At 37.7% G+C, this 7,072-nt stretch overlaps 1 protein-coding gene across 1 annotated transcript in view; it reads right to left on the minus strand.

The window, feature by feature from the left end:
* Positions 1 to 6,473, minus strand: part of LUZP2 (leucine zipper protein 2) — a 412,454-nt gene extending 405,981 nt beyond the window's left edge. The window contains exon 1 of the mRNA XM_042782748.1: positions 6,360 to 6,473. The gene's annotated coding sequence lies outside the window, so the exon portion shown is untranslated. The remainder of the gene's footprint in view (positions 1 to 6,359) is intronic.
* Positions 6,474 to 7,072: the final 599 nt, after the last annotated feature.

A 7,072-nucleotide genomic window follows, 5' to 3' on the forward strand; every position in this document is an offset into this window, starting at 1 on the left:
ATATAATATACATATAACTATAGAGTTATTCAAATATGAGTTTGAAAAATGGAGTTACCGTTTATTAAATGTAGGACATTGAGCAATTTCTGCATCTTAATTGAGATGTTTTCCCTCATTTGTACAATGTAAATAATATATTAATGTGGTCAGATTATTCATAGAATTTAAAAAGATATAAAATAAAAAACACACTGCACAATGGCTGACACACAAAAGACACTTAAAATTTTAACCACTTTTAGTGGCAGGATTATTTTTTCAGAAGATTTAAATGCATTAAATTTTATACTTACCGAACAATATTCTACACTATGATTAAATATCTTGACCTGGGCTATTGACATAAAGAGACCATATGCCCTGGGAATGTTGTACACACTAACAGTCCTGAGCATGTCACCTTGTACTTGCAGTGCTCTCAATGTGCCAGGTGTTTCATGTCTATGACAATGTGTACATGCCTTGAATATTTTCCCAACTCTTATTCACTTGGTGAATTGATAAGGTGCACCTTAGGCATTAGCTCCCTATGGAAACCATTTTTAACACCCTTCACTCTAATCACTTCCTAGACAATGTTTTTTTAATATGCTTTCCCATTTCCATCAAAGCACTTTTATTTCTGTGCCTTCATCATCTTGCTACCTGTGTCTGTGTCCCACTGGAATGTGGATGATCTGTTTTTTCTTTCTTATTTCCATGTTCTCAAATTGTAATATAACTCTGGCACAACAGCTTAGACTTTACATTCAAATATCAGCTCTTTGAACAAACTGTCTCTGTGCTCACCATTTCTTAACCTTTCTATAACTCAGTTTTCTCACCTATGAAATGAGACTAATAATAATCAGGATAGTCTTCTTGTGAAAATTAAATTAAAAATATGGGGAAAATACCTAGTATAAGACCCTGACTATGTTCAACTAGCTACAGTAATTACTGATACTTCATCATGCTCTCCATCATCATATCACAATCAACAGAACAATAAAAAGCTAAGGTAAATAATGTGGACAATAGGGACCCCACATAGGTCAGAAAGAGTATAGTGCAGTGAATAAGAGACAGATTCAGGAGCCAGACTGTTTCCATTTCAACTCTGACTTCATTTTCTGTTATAGATTGAATTGCATCTCTCAAAAAGATACACTGAAGTACAAAATCCTTGTCCCTGAGAATGTGAACTTATTTAAGGCACTAGGGTTTGATTTGCATATGTTTTCACTTAACAGGAGGAGGATGAGTCTCGATCTTAATCACTTCTGAGTAGTTTATAATAAAAAAAGAGGACAGATGGGGAAACAGAATTATACATACAGAGAGAAGAGAGATCCCATGTCACATGAAAGGGAGTTGCCACATATAACATAGCACATGAATGCGGCACATTCATGCCAAAGATTACAACAGCTACCTCAACTTAGAGAGGTTTGGCACAGTTTCTCTTTTAAAGCCCCCAAAAGGAATAGACATGGCCAAGACCCTGGTATGGACTTCTGTTGTTGTTGCTGTTGTTAGGTGGCCTTGAATCATCTCCAACTCATAGCGACCCTATGTACAATGGAATAAAACACTGCCCAGTCCTTCACCAGCCCCATGATCCCTGCATGCCTGAGTCCATCATTGCAGCCACTGGGTCAATCCATCTTGTTGAGGGCCTTCCTCTTTTCTGTTGACCTTCCACTTACTAAATATGATATCGTTCTCCAGGGAATGGTCCCTTCTGAAAACATGACCAAAGTAGGTGAGAAGAACTCTGGTCATTCTTAATTCCAAGGAGCATTCTGGCCGCACTTCTTCCTGGACAGATTTGTTAGTTTTAGCAGTTCATAGTACTTTCAGTATTCTTCACCAACACCACAACTCAAAAGCATTGACTCTTCTTTGGTCTTCCTTAATCATTGTCCACGTCTCACATGCATATGAGGTGATTGAAAATACCATGGCTTAGGTCCAGAGCACCTTAGTCTTCAAGGAGATATTTTGCTCTTCAGCCCTGAAAGAGGTCTTTTGTAGATTTGCCCAATGCTATTTGGTGTCTGATATCTTGACTGCTGCTTCCATTGGTGTTGATTGTAGAACCAAGTCATATGAAGTCTTTGACAACTTCAATCTTTTCTTTATTTATCGTGATGCTGCTTATTGGTCCAGATGTGAGGATTTTTGTTTTCTTTATATTGAGATGTAATCCATACTGCAGACTGTATTCTTCAATCTTCACTAGGGAGTGCTTCAAGTCATCCTCGCTTTCAGCAGGCAAAATTGTGTCATCAGTGTGTTACAGGTTACTAGTGATTCTGCCTCCAATCCTGAGGCCACATTCTTCATATGATCCAGCTTCTCAGATTATTTTCTCAGTATACAGATTGAATACATATGGTGAAAGGATACAATGCTGATGCACTCCCTTCTTGAATTTAAACCATGCAGTGTCCCCTTATTCTGTTTGGACAACAGCCTCCTGGTCTACGTACAGGTTTCTCATGAATACAATTAAATGTTCTGGAATTCCCAGACTTCTCAAAGTTACCCACAATTTTTTATGATCCACACAATCAAATGGTTTTGCTAAGTCAATAAAACACAAATAAACATCTTTCTGGTATTCTTTGGTTTGAGCCAAGATACATCTGACATCAGCAATGTTATCCCTCCTTCCATGTCCTCTTCTGAATCTAGCTTGCATCTCTGTCAATATAATGCTGCAACCATTTTTGAATTATCCTCAGTAAGATTTTCCTTGTGTGGAATATTAATGATATTGTTCAATAATTTCCACATCCTGTGGGATCACCTTTCTTTGGAATTGGTACAAACATGGATCTGTTCCAGTCAGTTGGCCAGATGACTGGAATGCCAAATATCTTGGCATAGCCAAATGAGTACCCCCAGCATGGCATCTCTTTGTTGAAACATCTCAATGGGTATTCCATCAATTCCTGGATCTTTGTTTTTTTGCCAATTCCTTCAGTGCAGCTTCAACTTCTTCCTTCACTACCATTGGTTCTTGATCATATACAACATCTTGAAATGGATGAACATCAACCAATTCTTTCTGGTACAGTGACTTTGTGTATTACTTCCATTTTCTTTTAATGTTTCCTGCATTATTCAATATATTGCTCATAGAATCTTTCAAAATTGCAACTTGAGGCTTAAATTTTTTCTTCAGTTCTTTCAGCTTGAGAAATGACAAGTGTGTTCTTACCTTTTGGCATGTTATCTCCAGGTCTTTGTACATTTCATTATAAAAATTGACTTTGTCTTCTTGAGCTGCTCTTTGAAATCTTTTGTTCAGCTCTTTTATCTTGTCATTTCTTCCATTTGCTTTAGTTACTCTACATTCAAGGGCAAGTTTCAGAGTTTTTTCTCACATTTCTTTTTTGGACTTTTCTTCCTTTTCTCTCTTTTTAATGACTTTTTGCATTCTTCATGGATGATGCTCTTGATATCATTCCACAATTCCTCTGGTTTTCAGTCATTGGTGTTCAGTGCATCAAATCTGTTCTTCAGATGGTCTCTAAGTTCAGAAGGGATATAATTAAGGTCATATTTTGGCTCTCATGGACTTTTTAAAATTGTCTTCAACTTCAACTTGAACTTGCATATGAACAGTTGATGGTCTGTTCCAGAATCAACTTCTGGCCTTGTTTTGGCTGAAGATACTGAGCTTCTCTATCACCTCTTGCCAAAGATGTAGTCAATCTGATTCTTGTGCACTCCATCTTCTGAAGTCCACACGTATAGTCACTCTTTGTGTTCTTGAAAAAAGAGTATTTGCAATGAATAAGCCGTTGGTCTTACAAAATTCTATTATATGATATCCAATAACATTTCTATCACCAAGGCCCTATTTTCTAACTACTGGTAATTCTTCTTTGCTTTCAACTTTTGCATTCCAATCACCAGTGATAATCAGCACATCTTGATTTCATGTTCAGTCATTTTCAGAATACATATATTGGTAAAAATCTTCAATTTCCTCATCATTGGTTTTGGTGGTTGATGTGTAAATTTGAATATTACTAGTATTAAAGGACCTTCTTTGTAATAAATAAATAAAAAACCTCACTGCCATTGAGTCAAATCTGACTCTTAGCAACCCTTCCTTGGGTTTCCAAGGTGGTATCTTTAGAGAAGCAGACTACCCAGCCTTCCTCCCAAGGAGTAGCTGGTGGGTTTGTACTCCCAGCCTTCTAGTTAGAAGTCAAATGCCTTGGGCACTACACCACCAGAGCTCCTGGCCTTCCTTGTAGGAGTATGGATCTTATCCTATCACTGACAGCACTGTACTTCAGGATAGATCTTGAAACATTCTTTGTGATGATGAATGCCACACCATTCAATTTGTCATTTCCAATACATTAGATCATATGGTTGTCTGATTCAAAATGGCCTAAACCAGTCCATTTCAGCTCATTAGTGCCTAGGATATCAGTCTTTATGCATTCCATTTCATTGTCAACAACTTCCACTTTTCTTGGAATCATATTTTATACATTCCATGTTTGATTATTAATAGATATTTGCAGCTGTGTCTTCTCATTTTTTGTCATGCCACATCAGCAAATGGAGGTCCTGAAATCTTTACTACATCCAAATCATTAAGGTTGGTTCTACTCTGAGGAGGCAACTCTTTCATATTTTGAGTGCCTTCTAACCTGAGGGGCTCATCTTCTGGCACTATATCAGACAATATTACAGGACTATTCATACAGTTTTTCAACAGTATATCAGCCAGTGTTTCACTGCTATTCATAAGGTTTTTCCTGGTCAATTCTTTGAGAAGTGGATGGATTCTTCCTTCTTCTGAGTCTGTCTTAGTCTGGAAGCTTCGCTGAAGCCTGTCCACCACGGGTAATCTTGTTGGTATTTGAAACATTGGTGGCACAGCCTCAAGCCTCACAGCAACATGCAAGCTATGGTATGACACTGACAGACAAGATTGTCTTCCTTAGTTGTTCCAAACCACTCCACTCCCACTTCCCAGCCTCTCTACCTTTTCCAGACCTCCATAGCCAGCTCTCACTTGGATATGGACTTCTAGACTCCAAAACAGTGAAATAATAAAATTCTTTTCACCCAAGCACTTGTTAGGCAGCAGTATTCTCTGCACACATTGAAGCCTCACTTTTTCATACTATGTTTTGACAGCCCTGAGAGAACCAAGAAACTCTATGGTGTTTAGAAATAACTTACCTTTTCTAAGCCTGGTTAAACATGTTCAACATAAAAAAAATAACAATTATATTACCTACCTAATGTTAAGGAGCTCTGGTAGCATAGTGGCTAAGACACTTGCCTGCTAACCAGACGGCTGGCGGTTCAAACCCACCAGCCACTCCTCGGAAGGAAGGTTGGGCAATCCTACTTCCGTAGTGATACCGCCTCGGAAACCCAAGGAGGGGTCGCTATGAGTCAGGTTTGACTCGACGGCACATAACAACAACAACAACAATAGATATGTTAAGAAGCTCTGGTGGTTCTCTGGTTAAAGTACTGTGCTACTAACCAAAGTTCAGAAATTCAAACCCACCAGCCACTCCTTGGGAAAAATACGTGGCAGTCTGGTTCCATAAAGATTTACAGCCTTTGACACTCTACGAGGCCAGTTCTACTCTGTTCTATAGAGTTGCTATGAGTAGAAAATGACTCCATGGTTATTGGTTTAATAGGTGTGTTATGAAAATTAAGTTGGAAAACATATGCAAATCTCTTAGCACACCAAACCAAGAAAAAACAGCACATGGTAGGTATTAAATAAATGTAATGTTTAAGTTGAATATAAAATAATAATAATAATAATATCAGATGGTTTTAAAACTTTTCTTATCAGGTATAGATCTTGGCTTTGAGCTTTTATTTATTTATTTTTTTTGATTGAGACTTCAGAAAGTCTAATATATTTTCACAAATGATATTCTCTCTTCTAAGGCATTTATCCATCTCCATAATGAGGTTTATTAAAGAATCTTCAGAACTATCCTGTAGGGAATTTAAAATTTTCTTCTGGAGTTCATTCCTATATTCATTTAACACTTGATCATAATTAGTTTTCATCAGTTTATAATATGAAAATCACAGAGGTCAAATTGATCTCAGAAGCTGTGAGGAATTGATGGCTTTGCCGAGCACACAATTTTCTCTCCTGTATTTGCAAACCACATATTCTCAGACTGAATTTCAAATGACATTTCGTTTCAAAGCTCATATAATAATAAATAATAACTGCTATGGTTGAGCCCAGAAATATATTCAAAACTGTTTAAAAATGCAAGACTCTTTACATATTAATCCACTGAGACAAATCAAGTGAATTTGTCCTTTGCTTCTGAGAAAATGAGCTTTCATCTTACCTGAAGGTTGACTTTAATTCCATCAAGTTCTCTTGATGTCTTTGTTAGCTGACGGAGGATGGTGCTTCGTTCCTTAAATACTTCTTTCAGCTGTTTTTCTAGCTCTTCATAGTCCTGTCTAACACAGAGAGAAAAGGCATGAGATCCCCCCAATAAAGCTCCCTCTCAGCAGGGGCCACTTTCCTTAGAACCCCTAAGGCTCATATTTTAGTAAAATCTCCATTAATTGAAGGAGCTTTGGTAGCATAGTGCCTATGGCATTTGACTGCTAACCAGAAGGCTGGAAGTTCAAACCCACCAGCCACTCCTTGGAAGGAAGGTTGGGCAATCTACTCCCATAGTGATACTGCCTCGGAAACAAGAGGAGGGGTCGTTATGAGTCGGGTCCGACTTAAAGGCACATAACAACAACAACAAGATTAACTGAAATCTTAATTACAAGGATGTTGGTTGTTATGCTTTCTTCTAAACAGAGATGATTATAACACCAAACAATTATAACAAAAGTTTTATTTCACAGTCAGTGTCAATTAGGCTCCAGAGCAATGCCACACACTTTCTACCTGCTTAACATAGTTTATCACACACCTCTGGTGAAATAGACATTGCCGTGGCATCCTCCCAATTTTTGCCCAAATCCTTGAAATTAAGCTGCAAAAAATAGCATTTGGACCAATGTAAATCAGAGTTACAGGTTTTGACGTCTGAGGAAC

Source organism: Orycteropus afer, unplaced genomic scaffold, assembly GCF_000298275.1.
Source record: "Orycteropus afer afer isolate SDZICR_OR568_19922 unplaced genomic scaffold, OryAfe1.0 scaffold00457, whole genome shotgun sequence".
Classification (NCBI taxonomy): domain Eukaryota; kingdom Metazoa; phylum Chordata; class Mammalia; order Tubulidentata; family Orycteropodidae; genus Orycteropus; species Orycteropus afer.